This window comes from Ornithorhynchus anatinus, chromosome 5 (genome assembly GCF_004115215.2).
Source record: "Ornithorhynchus anatinus isolate Pmale09 chromosome 5, mOrnAna1.pri.v4, whole genome shotgun sequence".
Taxonomy (NCBI): Eukaryota; Metazoa; Chordata; class Mammalia; order Monotremata; family Ornithorhynchidae; genus Ornithorhynchus; species Ornithorhynchus anatinus.
The window spans coordinates 81,861,673-81,879,330 of NC_041732.1; the positions used below are offsets into that span (position 1 = coordinate 81,861,673).

At 46.8% G+C, this 17,658-nt stretch overlaps 1 protein-coding gene and 1 non-coding gene across 3 annotated transcripts in view; one reads left to right on the forward strand and one right to left on the reverse strand.

The window, feature by feature from the left end:
- COLEC12 (collectin subfamily member 12) overlaps positions 1 to 17,658 on the reverse strand; it is a 194,929-nt gene that overhangs the window by 43,652 nt on the left and 133,619 nt on the right. The gene's annotated exons all lie outside the window — the stretch shown is intronic.
- LOC114812538 lies at positions 16,481 to 16,619 on the forward strand. The gene has a single exon (XR_003760189.1). It is a non-coding gene; the product is annotated as a small nucleolar RNA SNORA7 (small nucleolar RNA).

Below are 17,658 nucleotides of genomic sequence, written 5' to 3' on the forward strand. Positions count from 1 at the left end.
GCTACCCAGCCTGGGTTTCCACAGACCAGCTTTGATAAAGCGGTGAGATGGCAGAAACTAGTAAACCACAAGGTCTGAACTGAGATTTGCAACTTGTTCTCATGTGGTTTACTATAAGTTATTAATCTACTGCCCGGAAATATGAATTCCCCTAAAGACCATCTGGCTCTAACGGTAAAACTGATGATTCACCCAAATTCCTATCATTAAGACAGCCTCAAATACAACAAAACATAAGATCCTTAAAATATCATTTGACTGCTCGAATGTTTAAACAATACCACTAGAACTAAATCTCAGTAAAAAGAATATTTTATTCCACTGACGAGAGGCTTATCCTTATTGCGTTGGTCTAATACATTAAAGTGATGGGAAATGCATTTGTATAAGCAAGATTTTTTTTAAATTGGTGAATAATTAAGTTTCTTCAATGTAAATCCTAGTTATAGACATTGATTCATCTGAGGATGCCAATTTTCCTGAGCCGTGTGGAAAATTATGAAAATGGTAACAGGACAGGGATTGGAAATAAAAGCCACTCTCTGTGCAAAATAAATACAGCAAGACAGTGTCTCTTTATTCATGAAAGAATTCAAACAGGAAAAATGTCAATAGGAGAGTTTTTATGAGGGACTGAAAACTTCAGTATTCATTACAAACTCAGAATTATTTACTTTGAACAGAGACAAGGAAAATAGGGGTAGGTGTGTGAAGGTTATGCATGAAATAAACCTACTTCTCCAGGAGAAGAAAATCCTGCAGATGTGAGCTCAAAGCAGAGTTCTCTATTAATGATTGCAAATGATGGGAGGTGGGGGGATGGGGAAGTGGTGGAAGGTGGGAGCTGGAGGAATAGTTGAAGGTGGGTGGGGCTGTTGGGAAAATGTGGGAAGAGAGGGTGGGGAGTTTCTCTACTTTAAGAGCTTGACAAGCAGGACAGCCTAGTGGAAAGAGCACAGGCCTGGGAGTCAAAGGACCTGGGTTCAATCTTGGCTCTGCCATATGTCTGCTCTGTGATCTTGGGGAAGTCATTTAACTTCTCTGGGCCTCAGTTTCCTCATCTGTAAAATGGAGACTAAGACTGTGAGCCCCATGTGGGACAGGAAATGTGTCCAACCTGATTACTTTGCATCTATCCCAGCACTTAGAACAGTTCTTGGCATACAGTAAGCGCTTAACAAATCCCACAGTTATTATTATTATTATTATTTAAAGATCAGTGGAGTCACAAGCAGCAGTCACTTTCAGACAAACATTATCTTGACCATGTAACGGAGCGAGAGAGGAATGCCATCATTTCGTCCGAGAGGTTTTCACAGTAAGAAATCCTCTATTACAGTCAACGGACTCAAACACTTTCATTGTTCACCCTGACCATCCCTTATTTTCCGTATTTATATAAGCTCGCCGGGGCCTTTCTTTTGCCTTTGTTCTTGCTCATTTATCCCCCAGAGAGAGAATGAGTCCACCATCATAATTATACGCTTCACTAACCCCAGTCATTTAATCGTACGGCGTTACCCAACAGTGCCCTATTGGGATCAAATACTAATTAAAAGGGCACAAGAATGCTTAATGGGAGCCAAAGTGCTCGGGATCGGCTCAGCAGTGACAGCTGAAGGTGCTCTAGGGAACGGAGTCGGATCTGTGGATTAGCTGCAGCAAAATGTGCAGAGTCAGTCAATTGATCAAGGATATTTGTTGAGTGCTTAGTGCGGGCAGAGAAGTGTACTAAGCTCTTGAAAGGCTACAAGAGTCGGTAGACACATCCCCTGCCTCTTGACGAGCTTGCGGTGTAGGGGAATTACTGGGCATAACTAGCTTTAATTAAGGTAGTACAGTCTCTAGTCTGTAGGTTCTCTGTGGGGAGGGGACTTGTCCACCGACTCTGTTGTATTGTACTCTCCCAAGAGCTTAGCATAGTGCTCTGCACATGGTAAGCGCTCAAATCAATCAATCGTATTTATCGAGTACTTACTGCTATCATGGATTGACTGACAGTTTGAGAGTAGTTATAATGGCATCGATCAGGCGGAATGCACCGTATGAAGAACTTTTCATAATAATAATAATAGTATTTGTCAAGTGCTTACTATATGCCAGGCACTGTACTAAGCACTGGAGGGGTAATACAAGCAAATAAATTGGACACAGTCCCTGTTGGAAAGAGCACGGGCTCGGGAGTCAGAGGTGGTGGGCTCTAATCCCGGCTCTGCCACTTGTCTGCCCTGTGACTTTGGGCAAGCCGCTTCACTTCTCTGTGCCTCAGTTACGTCATCTGTAAAATGGGGATTAAGATTGTGAGCCCCACATGGGACATCCTGATTACCTTGCATCTACCCTGGCGTTTAGAACAGTGCCTGGCGCATAGTAAGTGCTTAACAAATACCATTGTTATTATTATTGATCCCCATTTTTCAGACGAGGTAAATGAGGCACAGAGAAGTGAAGCAACATGCTCAAAGTCACACAGCAGACAAGTGCTGGAACTGGGATAAGAACCCATGACCTTCTGAATCCCAGACCTGTGCTTTATCCACTAGGCCATGCTGCTGCTTTTAGGGAAGAATATGGCGGGTGAAGATGGGGGCAGGGTAGGTTCCCTGCCCAGATTCTGGAAGCCCAATCTTGTCCCCTCAGGAAATTGGAGGGGGGGATTAGAGGAGCAGCAGGACCCAATGAAAAGAGTATGGGTCTGGAGTCAGAGGACCTGGTTCTAAACCCAGCTCTACCACGTGCCTGCTGTTTGACCTTGGGCAAGCCAATTCACTTCTCTGTGCCTTAGTTTCCTCAAATGTAAAAATGGGGATTCAGTACCTCCTGCTTAGACTGTGAGCCCCACACGGGACAAGGACTGTGTCCAACCCGATAAAACCTTGAATCTACCAGAGCTCAGAACAGTGCTTGGCACGTAGTAAACGCTTAACAAATACCACAGTTATTTATTCAAGTCAGTGAATCTAATTTTCCCGAAAGAGTTAAGGTTCCCTCTGAAGATCTGAGCGACCTGACTCCGTGAGCCGAAGCTTTGCCTAGCTCTTGCTGGAATGAAATTAACTACTTCTGACTGGTGACCTCTACTGAGTATGCTGATAAATCGAAGCGTGAGAAAACATTTTCCAAGCTCGACTAGCCCACCCGCCTGGCAGAACAGGCAGTCGGGTCTCTCTTTCAAAAGGTATCCCCGATTCTTTAGATTGTGAACCCTGAGAAGGACAGGGACCATGGCCAAATCCCACCTGGAAATTCTCTCTCAGAGGTTTGTACAGTGCTCTGCACAATGTAAGAGCTTAATAAAAACTATGATTAGTACAAAGCATGTGGATGTAACTCTTCCCCAAATATTTCACCCAAATACCCCTTAGTATAAAAAACATTTGGGGTCAGGTTTTATAGGAATCCCCAGCAAGCAGAATGAAGACTTTAAGACAGTGTCTACATACTCTGTTATACTTTACAATCCTAAGCACTTAGTACAGTGCTCTGTATGCATTAGGTGCTCAATAAATACGATTGATTAAGTTATTTCTTTGAACAGTGTCCCTCGTCCAAACCAAGTCCTTGGAATTCAGAAACATTGTCACCTCCAAGTATGGAGCTATTCTAAGTGTATTGTGTGTGGTTCATCAGGCACACGTAGTCAACCGCCTTCTCTTCACCGTCTCTGGTTTTTTTATGATGTTTGTTAAGTGCTTATTACACGCCAAGCACTGTTCTAAATTCTGGGATAAATATAAGATAATCAGGTTGGACACAGTCCTTGTACAACATGGGGCTCACAGTCTAAGTAAGAGGGAGAACAGGTACTAAATCTCCATTTTCGTTTGAGGAAACTGCGGCACGGAGAAGTAAAACGACTTATTCAAGGTCACAGTGTGGGCAACTGGTAGAGCCGGGATAATAATGTTGGCATTTATTAAGTGCTTACTAGGTGCAGAGCACTGTTCTAAGCACTGGAGAAGATACAGGGTAATCAGGTTGTCCCACATGAGGCTCACAGTTAATCCCCATTTTATAGATGAGGTAACTGAGGCCCAGAGAAGTTAAGTGACTCGCCCACAGTCACACAGCTGACAAGAGGCGGAGCCGGGATCAGAACCCACTTTCTCTGACTCCCAGGCCCCTGCTCTTTTCACTAGGCCTTGCTGCTTCCAGGTACTCCAGGACTGTACGCAAAGAAAAAATCCTAGACTTTCCTGCTCTGATAGTTGCGAGGCCTTGCTACCAGAGACACACTGTGGTCTTGAATGAGGCTCTCGGTGCAACAAAAAGGAAGATTATTTTCCTCCTTGGGGGGCTACAAAGTGGGGGACGAAGGTTTGCGTCAAATTCTCCTCTCCCTGAAAAGACAGAACATAATCCCCTGTCTCCCCTCATGCTCGCTGGCCCGATACCATGGACTGAAGCCCGCCTGGCCACCTTCTAGGTCAGTGGGCGAGCTGGCCCAGTTTATATCCAGTGACTGACAGTTTGTCTGGAGTGGTGAAGTACCTCACAGAACACTGCCCACTCCGAGGGCTATTGAATTGGCATTTTTCCTGCTGATATTTTTATTGTTGAATGTTATCTAGTATCCAGGGTGGTTTCCGTTGCACTGTTTCATGCCCGACCTCCTCTTTTCAGACAGTAAGCCTATTTTGGCCAATACTAAAAGCAGCGCGCTCAGTGGAAAGAGCATGAGTCAGAGCACCTGAGTTCTAATTCCAGTTCGGTCTTTTACCTAATATGTAACCTTGGGCAGATCACTTCACTTCTCTGTGCCCCTGTTTCAACTGTAAAATGGGGTTTCAAAACATGTTCTTCCTCCTACTTCTACTGTGAGCCCCATGTGGGACAGGGACTGTATCCAACCTGATTACCTTGCATCTAACCCAGTGCTTAGAACAGTGCTTAACACATAGTAAGTGCTGAACAAATAGCATTAGTGTCATTATTATTATCATTCAATCGTATTTCAATTGTATTTATTGAGCGCTTACTTTGTGCAAAGCACTGTGCTAAGTGTTTATTATCGTCGTTGTTATTTGTAACTTACTAGGAGGTCCCCAAATGCCGAGCACCATACTAAGTGCGGAGACAATTTCGAGAGAAACGATTCAGATACAGTCCTTATAATAATAATAAATCATTGTTAATAATAATGATTATACTAATGAAAAAGACTGTGTCTGAATTGTTTCCCTTGAAAGCGCTTCAGCGCTTTCCCTGGAAACCGTCATATAAAGCAGGAGAACCATGGCGAGTCAGAGTTAATGGCTGAGTATGAGCTCTTCATCTCCAAAACATCATTGGGGAAAATAGTTATTTGCACATCATTAAAAAGAGGGCCAAATCCCAGTCTTCACTCTGCCTATTTGTTTTTCTTGGTTAGACATCCGAGCACTGTGGGTAAAAAAGTGCGCTCGAGAAATAACGATATCATTTCACCCTTAGGTTTCCCTGATTCCTCTGAGGACGTGTGTCTGAAGAATAAATTGAGGACGCTTGCAAATGTGAGAGTGGGGCATATCCACGGGAGGCAATGCAGGCCTTAGTAGGAGTGTACATTCAGTGGGGAATAATGAGCTGCTTAACAGTCCCGGGGCGAATGAAGCCTGCGGGCTGAAATCTTGGTGGGCAATGAGCAATTAATTGGAAATGAGCCCAATGAGCTTGGAACTAATGAGGGCTCCGGAGAGATACAATGGGATGACAGAGGGTTGCCACTGGGACCAGCATACAAAGTCCACTGAAGTGAGCCCCATTCGTGAGTTACCAGAGTCACCGTGATAGTTGTGTAGCCAAGAGAGCAGGAAAGGAGGAGCCGACGCAGTTGAGGACTCTTTTTGGAGCAGAGATATACAAATTAAATAAAATAGAACACAAAACTGGCTGACCACCAGAGAAAGAGTCCCCAGATTCAATTATGATAACAGCTGGTAATTTTGGTGTTGTTTACTATGTGCCAAGCACCGTACTAAGCGCGGGGGTAGATACATGATAATCAGGTCCCACATGGGGCTCACAGACTAAGTAGGAGGGAGAACGGGGATTGAATCTCCACTTTGCAGGTGAGGGAACTGAGAAGTTAAGTGACTTGCCCAAGGTCACACAACAGGATTACTACCCGGGTCCTCTGAATTCTAGGCCTGTGCTCTTTCAATCGTATTTTTTGAGCTCTTACTATGTGCAGAGCACTGTACTAATCACTTGGGAGAGTGCAATACAAAAGAATTAGCAGATATGTTCCCTGCCTGTAACAAGCTTACGGTCTAGAAGGCGAGACAGAGGGGGAGACCACTAGGACACATTGCTTCTCAAGTCCTTGGACTTGAAATATCACTGGAAATAGCTCAGAAAATGCCAAATGAGCAGAGTTGCTATTTGTGACAACTATAATAATAATAATGATGGTATTTGTTAAGCGCTTACTATGTGCAAAGCACTGTTCTAAGCGCTGGGGAGGATACAAGGTTATCAGCTTGTCCCACGTGGGGCTCAGTCTTAATCCCCATTTTACAGATGAAGTAACTGAGGCCCAGAGAAGTTAAGTGACTTGCCCAAAATCACACAGCTGACAAGTGGCGGAACCCATGACCTCTGACTCCCAAGCCCGTGCTCTTTCCACTGAGCAACAATGCTTCCCCAGTAAAATTGCTGAATGATTTGAAATTGAGCAGGATGGTTCCTTCTACAGATCAGAGGAAACTATAGTTGGTGCTCAAAGTACAGGCTAGTGACATGCTAAGAGACAAATGTGTCGGAAAATGATCTCTCTACGGTGTGCCCAATCTCAATTCTCCACAAGTTACATGTCTTGAGATGAAGCCGTGCCTTCCTCGCATCACAACTTCCTTGAAAGTCCACCGCTCATTATTGGAGGTAGCGACTCAGGTCATTGACTGGGAAAGTCAGGTACAGAATTAAAAAACAAACGAGACCTCGACTTCCCGTTCACACTACGATTCACCCTTGAAGTAAGAACTTAAGAGCAACAGGGCGGTTTCAGAGACCTGCTCGCTAAACCCAGACCCACTGGTTTTCACGGTGAAAAAACGTGCTTCCTTATTCAGTTCTAAAAGAGGAAAAAATCCCCAACCAAATGACTACCAAATGGCTGCCAAAACCTGTAGACTGTAAACTCCTTGTGGTGAGGGATAGTACCAACCAACTCTCTGGTATTATACTTCCCCAAGCATTTAGTACAGTGTTATACACACAGTAAGCACTCAATAAATACCACCGACTGACTAATTGAAATGCCACCGAGTAAAGCCTCTCGCCCGCCGCTCTCATCTGTGCAAACATGGCCAGTGTAAATTGGTTTCTACCTAGTGGAACCATTTGTTTCGGTCTCCAGAGCAAATATTAAACACAGTCACAGAAGCAGGTAATATTTTGCCAAAGGAAAACACCCAGTTTTGATGTGGAAAACCTTTCCCCAAATTCAAAGAAGTTGAGAACAATTTTAAAGACGTGTTTCCTGGAAGTCATCTGGGATGGACCGGGGGGTTGGAAGGGGGACCTGAGGAGAGAGCATCCTTAGCCCCGGCATGTGGAAAAACAGCTGTCAAGACTGGAGGAAATTGTTTTCAGGAAAGGAGCAGAAATTTGGGGTTTCCTGTCCGGGATCAGGGGAAGAGTACAGGGTCATAGAGATGGGACTCTGACCCTATTGTTGATTGTCTTCTGGTCAGTCGTATTTCGGGGGGTTAAGGGGCAGCGAGGACTGTTAACCTGAATGCTGTCTGTTGGACTGTGGAGAGCAGCCCTGGGAAGAGTGTTGGCAGGGTCAGATAATTCTTTCTGCCTACTTCCTGGGGCACACTCCCAGGATGCCAAATGAACTGGTCGTTTCCAGGAAAGAAGGGAGGGGTCCTTATATATACTGGAACTATCACTTGTGTTCTTAGAGAAGCAGCATGGTTTAGTGGAGGGAGCTCGTGCCTAGGAGTCAGAGGACCTGGGTTCTAACCCCTGCTCTGTTCCTTTGCCTGCTGTGGGGCATTGGGCAAGTCGCTTAACTCCTCTGTGCCCCGGTTTCCTCATCTGTAAAATGGGGAGTAAATATCTGTCCTCCCTCCCCCTTAGTCCATAAGCCCCGTGCGGGTCAGGAACTGTTCAAACTGACAGCTAAGCAGCGTGGCTTAGAGAGAAGCAGTGTGGCTTAATGGATAGAGCATGGGCCTGGGAGTCAGAAGGACCTGGATTCTAATTCTGGCTCTGCCACATGTCTGCTGTGTGACCTTGGGCAAGTCACTTCACTTCTCTGAGCCTCGGTTACCTCATCTGTAAAACGGGGATTAAGAGTGTGAGCTCCTTGTGGGGCAGGGACCGTGTCCAACCTGATTAACTTGTATCTACCCTAGTGTTTAGAAAGGTGCTTGGCACACAGTAAGCACTGACCAAATAGCATTGTCATTATTATTATTATCATCTACCCCAAGGCTTAATACAGTGTTTGGCACACAGTAAGCTCTTGACAAGAACCACAGTTATTATCAGAGGATAGGTTGGGACTGAAAGGGGAAATTTTATAAGAGAGGCCCATTCTACCTGCATCTCTAGTGGGATAACTCTGCTTTAAATAAACAGCTGAAAATGAAGCATACTTTAAAGAGCCTGAGTTAGAAAGTGAGTTTGCAACTGCACTGCAGCTAGACGCCAGCACCGCCCTGGAAATAGCACATGGGCGGCATTCAGGCCACCAGACTCCGTCAAAGGACAAACTGTATTATAGCTGAGGAAGACTCCTCCTCCCCTTCCTCTTTCTCCCCCTCTCCCTCCCTCTCTTTCTCCTCTCCCCACTTTTCCTTCTACCTGGGCTGTCCCAAGGCAGGCCCAACTGAAGAAGCTGCCCCCAGCCCCTTGCTTTATCAGTCGGTGTTCACCGCTCCCTCTCTCTCTTGGGCCCAGCTTTCTTGCGCTTCCTCCTAGAGCTCCCAGCCCTCACCTCTGGCCTCACTCTGCCTTCTTCTCCTCAGCCTTGTTAGGTGCCCACCCCTCTAACTCTTCCTTTCCCGAGGGAACCATTTGCCGCTAAACTTTCTCCACAAATGAACAGATGGGCCGCCTCCCTTCTGGTGCCTCTGCCCGGGTCTCTTCTTACTGCCAGGGGCCGCTCAGGGCTTGAGGGAGGGTCTCCTGGATGAGTGCAGGGTGGCTTTGGGATGGGCCGTGTCTCAGAACTGCCCACACAATCAGTCACTGGTATTTACTGAGCACTGACTGGGTGTAGAACACTATACGCAATGCTGGAGATAGTATAGTATAACAGAGGTGGTAGACCCGTTCCCTGCCCAGAATAATAAGGATGATAATAGTAATGATGATTATGGTATTTGTTAAGCACTTATTATGTGCTAGGCACTCTACTAAGTGCTGGGGTGGATACAAGCAGGTCGGATTGAACACAGTCCCTGTCCCCTGTGGGGCTCACAGCCTCAATCCCCATTTTACAGATGAGGTAACTGAGGCACAGAGAAGTAAAGTGGTTTGCCCAAAGTCACACAGCAGACAGGTGGTAGAGACGGGATTAGAACCCATGATCTTCTGACTCTCAGACCTGTACTCTATTCACTATGCCATGCTGTAGTACAGTGCTCTGCACATAGTAAGCACTTGAATGAATGAATGAATGAATGAATGAATGCTAGAGTCTAGAGGAAGAGCTTACAGTCTTGAAGAGTAGGGGACTGTAAACACGCAGGTGGTCAAAGGGTCAAAGGGTTGCTCGGGGGGCAGAGAAGTGGCTCAGTGGAAAGAGCCCAGGCTTGGGAGTCGGAGGTCATGTGCTCGAATCCCAGCTCTGCCATTTGTCAGCTGTGTGACTGTGGGCCAATCACTTAACTTCTCTGTGCCTGAATTACCTCATCTGTAAAATGGGGATTAACTGTAAGCCTCACGTGGGACAACCCGATGACCCTGTATCTACCCCAGCGTTTAGAAGAGTGCTCTGCACATAGTAAGCACTTTACAGATACCAACATTATTATTATTACTCTTAAAGCGGCACTGGCGGGTGCCAGGCAGACGATAACTCTCTCCCTATTCATAGCCTTACTGGCCGCACATCTCCTCCAAGAGGCCTTCCCCGATGAAGCCCTCTTTTCCTTTTCTTCAACTCTCTTTGGTATCACCCTGACTTGCTCCCTTTAGTCATCCCCCCTCTCAGACCCACAGCTCATGTACATATCTGTCATTTATTTATTTAATGAATATCTGTCGCCCCGGCTAGACTGTAAGCTCGTGTGGGCAGGGAATGTGTCTGTTTATTGCTATATTGTACTCTCTCAAGAATTAGTACAGTGCTCTGCACACAGTAAGCGCTCAGTAAATATGATCGACTGGCTGGCAGGGACGGGTGGCCTTTGTTCTTGAGGATCATGAGAACCAGCTTCCCGGTGGCTGAGGTGCATTCTCCTGCCCGTATTTTCCTGCCCGCATCATCCAACCCTCCAGGGGCAAGAAGCAGTAGGGGAGGGAAGGGCTGGAATGGGCATCAGAGAGTACCACCGTACACTGGAGCTCATCACACTGACCCGTTCAATTAATAATAATTGTGATACTTGTTAAGCGCTTACCGCGTGCCAGCCACTGTACTAAGTGCTGGGGTGGGCACAAGCAAATCGCGGGAGACACAGTCCCTGTCCCGATGAGGGCTCACAGTCTTAATCTCCCTTTTACAGATGAGGTAACTTAGGCACAGAGAAGTGAAGTGACTTGCCCAAGGTCCCACAACAGACAAGTGGCGGAGTCGGGATTAGAACCCAAGACCTTCTGACTCCCAGGCCTGTGCTCTATCTACTAGGCCTTGTTGCTTCTCCTAGTAGTAATAATAATTGTGGTGTTTATTAAGTGCTTAATGATCATAATGAGGAGAAAAAGAAAATGATGATGGAATTTGTTAAGTGCTTACTAGGTATCAAGCAGTGTTCTAAGCACTGAGGTGGATACAAGCTAATCAGGTTGAACACAGTCCCTGTCCCACATGGGGCTCACAGTCTTAATCCAAATAGTTTTACAGATGAGGTAACTGAGGCACAGAGAAGTGAGTGTCTTGCTTGAGGTCACAGAGCGGACTAGTGGTGGGGACAGGATTAGAACCCAGGTCCTTCTGATTCCCAGGCCCATGTTCTATCCACTGGGCCATATTTGCTGTGTGCCAAGCAGTATACTAAACTCTGAAGTAGATACAAACTAATCAGGTTGGACATAGTCCCTGTCCCACCCAGAGCTCATGGTCGAAGAAGGAGGGCGACGGGTATTTAATTCCCATTTTACAGATGAGGAACCTGGGGCCCAGAGAAGTTAACTGACTTGTCCCAGGTCACACAGCAGGCAGACAGCAGAGCCAGGAAGGATCACAACCTAGAGTCTTTGACAGTCAGGCCCACGCTCTTTCCCCTAGATCATCTTGCTTTGCCAATCTGCACTTTCAATGACATCTTGAGGGAGGCAATAAAGCCTAATGGAAAGAGCACGGGAGTCAGGAATCCTGAGTTCGAGTCCCAGCTCAGCCAGTGACCTCATGTGTGATCGTGGGCGTGATAGACTCTGAGTGCTGAATGGAACAGGGATTGTTTGTGATCCCATAACTTTTTACCTACCACAGGCCTTAGTGTATAGTAAACACTTAATAAATACTACAATTACTACCTTGCCTTATTTTTTAATGTCACACAACCAGATCCTGTCGATTGAAAATATTATCAAGACCACAGACAAACAGGGAATTGGAGTCATTTACTGTAAAGTCATGCCACCACTGCAAGAAGAAAAGAAAAAGAAAGGGAGTTTATTTTAACAGCTGCTTTTATGGCCCAAAACATGGTTTGCCTAGCTTGGGCTGGTTCCACCGCATTAACGTTGGCAAGAGATTGACAGACACACTGTGCAAGTTTTTTTTAAATTTCCTTCTTTGGATAAATCTAGGCCTCACTCATTGTCAGCTTCTTGAGCTTTTTTTTTAAAAATGGCATTTATTAAGACTTACAGTGTGCCAGGTACTGTACTAAGCACTGGGGTAGAATTCATTCAGTAGTATTTACTGAGCGCTTACTATGTGCAGAGCACTGTACTAAGTGCTTGGGATGTACAATTCGGCCACAGATAGAGACAGTCCCTGCCCAATGATGGGCTCACAGTCTAATCTTGGGAGACAGACGGCAGAGCAAAACAAAATGAAACAAAAACAAGACAGCATTATCACGACAAACAGAATCAAGGGGATGTACAGCTCATTAATAAAATAAATAGAGTAATAAATAAGATATATAAATGAGCACAGTGCTGAGGGGAGGGGAAGGGGGAAGGGGGAGAAGCAGAGGATGGGGTGGGAAGGGGAGGGGAAGCAGAGGGAAAGGGGGCTCAGCTGAGGGGAGGTGAAGGGGGAAAGGGGAGGAGCAGAGGGTGGCGGGAGAGCAGAGGGAAAAGGGGGGAGCTCAGTCTGGGAAGGCCTCTTGGAGGAGAAGAGCTCTCAGTAGGGCTTTGAAGAGAGGAAGAGAGTTAGTTCGGCGAAGGTGAGGAGGGAGGGCGTTCCAGAATAGCGGGAGGATGTGGGCTAGGGGTCAATGGCGGGATAGGCGTGAACAGGGGACGGTGAGGAGGTGAGTGGCAGAGGAGTGGAGTGTACCGGGTGGGCAGTAGCAAGAGAGAAGGGAGGAGAGGTAGGAGGGGGCAAGGTGATGGAGAGCTTTGAGGCCAAGAGTGAGGAGCTTTTGTTTCGTACGGAGGTGGATAGGCAACCACTGGAGGTTTCTAAGGATGGGAGCGACATGCCCAGAGCGCTTCTGTAGTAAGATGATCCGGGCAGCAGAATAAAGAATAGACTGGAGTGGAGAGAGACAGGAGGGGAGATCAGAGAGAAGGCTGCCACAATAATCCAGTCCGGATATTATGAGAGCTTGTACCAGCACGATAGCCGTTTGGATGGGGGAGGAAAGGGTGGATCTTGGCGATATTGTAAAGGTGAGACCGGCAGGCGTTGGTGACGGATTGGATGTGTGGGATGAATGAGAGAGCTGAGTCAAGGATGACACCAAGGTTGCGGGCATGTGAGACGGGAAGGATGGTCGTGCCGGTCACAGTGACAGGGAAGTCAGGGAAAGGACAGGGATTGGGAGGGAAGATAAGGAGCTCAGTTTTGGACATGTTGAGTTTTAGGTGGCGGGCAGACATCCAGGTGGAGACAGCCTGGAGGCGGGAGGAGATACAAGCCTGAAGTGAGGGGGAGAGATCAGGGGAGGAGATGTAGATTTGGGTGTCATCTGCATGGAGATGATAGTTGAAGCTGTGGGAGCAAATGAGTTCATCAAGGGAGTGAGTATAGATGGGGAACAGAAGAGGGCCAAGAACTGAGCCTTGAGGAACCCGCTACAGTTAATGGATGGGAGGGGGAGGAGGAGCCCGTGCAGGAGACCGAGAATGAACGGCCAGAAAGATAAGAGGAGAACCAGGAGAGGACGGAGTCCGCGAAGTCAAGGTGAGATAAGGTGTGGAGGAGAAGGGGATGGTCGATAGTGTCCAAGTCAGCTGAGAGGTCCAATCGAGGTAATCAAGTTGGACACAGTCCATGTCCCATGTGGGACTCACAGGTTGAATCCCCATTTTACACATGAAGCAAATGAGACACAGAGAAGGTAAGTGACTTGCCCAAGGTCACACAGCAGCAAATGGCAGAGCTGGGATTAGAACGGAGGTCCTCTGACTCCCAGGCCCGTGATCGTTTCTCTGGGCTGTTCTGTTTCTCGAGACTTGAGACTTGTCTTCCCCTGATCCTAGCTGACCTGTGTTCTCTCACAGTGGAGAAGTTCAGGAAAGACAAATATTACTAACATGCATTGAGCCCCACAGAATCAGGCTTGCACCCAATAATTATTATTCTTATCCATGTGGTTTAAGGGAAACTGCCAGCCTCTGAATAACAGTACACAAGAAAATGTAATGTGCCTTCTTATCTATTAGATTTCAACAAAATTCTTGGCAATTCAATGGAATCTCCCCAGGCAGAGTGAGTCATCAGAGGTCCTATCTAAGGAAGGCAACATTTCCTTTAAGGCCCCCTTCAGGAAAAGAGACCGTCGGCGATCACCTCCAATCCACCCCACTGGATTTCCTCCTGCCTTTTGCTAACACGTCCCAGCTGCAAGCCCATCAGGGGTTACACGACCCAAAGCAGATTCATCTTCTGCTTCCTGGACAGAATTTGACATAAAAAGCAACAACTTTCCAGCCTTCAGGCCATCCTATGCCTCCTCGTCTCCTTCTCGGCCTCCCTTGTACTTTCATCTTGATGGGATTCAGAATTCGGTACAGGGCTCTGCGCATAGTAAGCGCTCAATAAATACCATCGATTGATTGGTTGGTTGATTCCGGGTGGATGGCCAGGATTAAACATGAGGGCCCTTGATATTTACTCAGTCAAATCTCTCCAGTCAAATGCATCCTAGCTTCTTCACAACCGAGTTCTTCCTTGGTGCGTAAGAAGAATGAATCCTGCTGTACGGTGGGGAGCCTTCCAAACTGCAACTATCCCTTCCCATACTGCAAGAAAGGGCTGTTGGGGGCAGAGTTCAGCGAGTTTCATGAGTTCTGGGTCAGGGAGGGGTCAGTCAAGGTGAGTAAAGAATGGGGCAGTAGAGAAGTTTGGGTTGGGCTGGTGGTGAGATGGCCAGCCCCGTAGTCTAGTGGAAAGAACTGGGTTCATATCACGGCTCTTCCCTCCTTTTGCTAGGTGACTTTGAGCAAGTTGCTTAACTTCTCCGTGCCTCAACTTCCTCATCTGTAATACCTGTTCTTCCTCCTGCTTATATTGGGAGCCCCTTGTGGGAAAGGACTGACCTGATTATTCATTCATTCATTCATTCAATTTGTCCAGAAACTTTTAACAATCCAACTCCAGTGGTTGAGGTCAAGTTCTCTGAACTTGGTCATTTGTGCTGGTTAGCAAAACAAGTCTTCATCTATTTGTCTGGAAGCAGTTCCTACATGCCGCCCTGCAGAGTTTAAAATGTCCGTGATCCCAACTTTTAGCATCAGTGTCGTTGAAGCCCCATAATTGTGGCTTATGGCCCCTGCATTACCAAACCAGCCCCCACCCCGGCCCCCTTCCCAACCCACCCCCGCGCTGCTCGTCAGAAACATTAAAAATGACTGCACAAGAAGCCAACAGACTCCCCGCTGCTGACGTTGGACCATCCCCAGAACTGTTCCCAGAACTGAGTTTGGGCTCGCTGTCAAGCAATCTTCAAGCGTAAAGACATTAAATCTTTGCTTCGTCCACCCCTGAAACCAACATCCCCGCTTGAGGCCCAGGATCCCAACGTCGATGGCAGGTCTGGATCCTTACTCTGCTCCCTGCACCTTCTGGGGTCACATCCTCCTTATCGCTCAAAGGAGAGGAGGGCAGAGACTTAGGCACGTTCCCAACTAACCCTCTGAGCACCTGGAACCCCAGGGCACTGAAACGAGACACCAGGTTCTGCAGGATCAATTTCTAAGTTCCAGAGAGGGCCAGCGTTCTGGAAACCTTACGAAGGGAGTTAGCATAGCCAGGGGGAAAGTGCAGAAGGCTGGGGGTCAAACAGATCTGAGTTCTAGTCCTGGCTCTGCCAATTAATCAATCAGCGGTACGACTTGTTCATTCCAAGCGCTTAGTACAGTGCTCTGCACATAGTAAGCGCTCAATAAATACTATTGAATGAATGAATTTAGCGGGTGCTTTCTTTGTGCAGACCACCGTATTAAGCTGCCGCTGGTCTGCTGGCTAATCTCAGGCAAGTCTCTTCACCTCTTTATGCTTCAAGGTTCCTCATCTGTAAAATGGGAATAAGGGACCTGTTCTTGCCTTCCTCTGAGACTGAGCGCCCCTTGGAGAATGGGGATTACATTGGATCTGATTAATCTCCTATCAACCCTGGGATTAGAACCCAGGGACTTCTGATGCCCAGGCCCGGGGTCTAACCCCTAGGCCATGCTCCTCTTCTTTCCTCAACTGTCCCCTTTCCTCCTGGATTCATCAATTTTCCTCCTTTTTCTCCCCACAGCACTGCAGCCTCAGCTTTTTTCCCTTCTCACAAGAACTCTCCAACCCTCTCAGCCCAACTGGCCAGATCAAACCCTGACATCTGGCTGCTCTCCTCAAATCCCATCCTGGAAATGGTCAAGGCAATGTCAGATCTCCACTAAGTAACCACCGCCAAGCAGCCAGTGTGGGAGCACTTCCCAGGAGCCCTTGCATGCACCCCACGCTACTTTACCCTGTGGTTCTCTGGGCAATGGGAAAGCAAGGAAGGTCGTCACAAAAAACAATGTCAGGTGGTGCAAACATTGAGCAGGACATCACAAGGGACAACTGCTTTGTGTGCCCCAGGTCGCCATGACTGTGGATTCCATATGTACCTCTTCCATGGGATTGTCAGCTCCTTGTGGACAGTGATCTTGTCTATCAGCTGCACTGTATCCTCCCAAGCGCTTAGAAAGGAGGTCAGTACCCAATAAACCCCTCCTCAGGGTCACATCTGGAGAGTTTCCAGTACTCTACCAGCCTCAACTATGGGAGGGAGAGTCAAGCAGAGGCATATCCATTCCATTCCTAGCTTGGGCAGTGGCTACCGAGTGGAAGGCGATCTGCTACAAGTCAAAACTCACCTGTGCTGGGCAGCAGCAGCACGGGAGAGAGTCGAGGGCGGAGCCTCAAGTTTACTGCGTGGAAGGAGGCCGTGGTAAACCACTTCTGTATTTTTACCAAGAAAACTCTATGGATACACTGCCAGAGCGATTGCTGATGGAGGCGGGGTGTTCTGGAAGAGATGCGTCCATGGAGTGGCTAAGGGTTGGAGATGACTTGACGGCATAAGACAAGACCCAGTAAACATTAAATACTACTGGTTGACTGACTGGTTTCAGTCCCACATGCACTCACTGGTGAATTTCACCATCACTGGTGTTTTCTAGGCAAGTCACTTAACTTCTCTGTGCCTCAGTTACCTCATCTGTAAAATGGGGATTAACTGTGAGCCTCACGTGGGATGACCTGATTACCCTGTATCTACCCCAGCGCTTAGAACAGTGCTCTGCATATAGTAAGCGCTTAACAAATACCAACATTATTATTATTATTATTCTAATTCTAAGGACAGCTTTCTCTGTCTCTCTCTGTATATATAGTGTATATCAATCAATCAGTGGTACTTACTAAGCATTTACTATGTGCTGGGAGAGTAAAATACAACAGAATTAGCAGACACGATCCCTTCCCTATATATGGATGAATGGCAATTCGTAATGTAGAAAACTGATTTTTTTTAAAACAGAGTTGCCAATCAGGATCATTCATTTCATAATATACATAAACATAATGAAATGATATGAAAATCATAATTATAAAGATATACTATAAAATTATATGAGAATTACAAGAAAATGAACCATAGTGTGTATATCTCTATTTATACATAGATATATGAGAAACTGGGCCTAGGCCATGTGACCATGTGAGACCAAAGGAATTGAAAAAGTTTTGGAGCTGGCATGGAGATCGCTAGTGGCTACGACTCATCCAGGTCAAAGAACAAAAATTCTCCTTAATGCTATACTAAGAAAAGGCTGTCACTTCCCCTGATACTTGATTATGGAAGAGTTCTCAAATCTTGGGTTGGGTTGGGATGTGTTCATGGT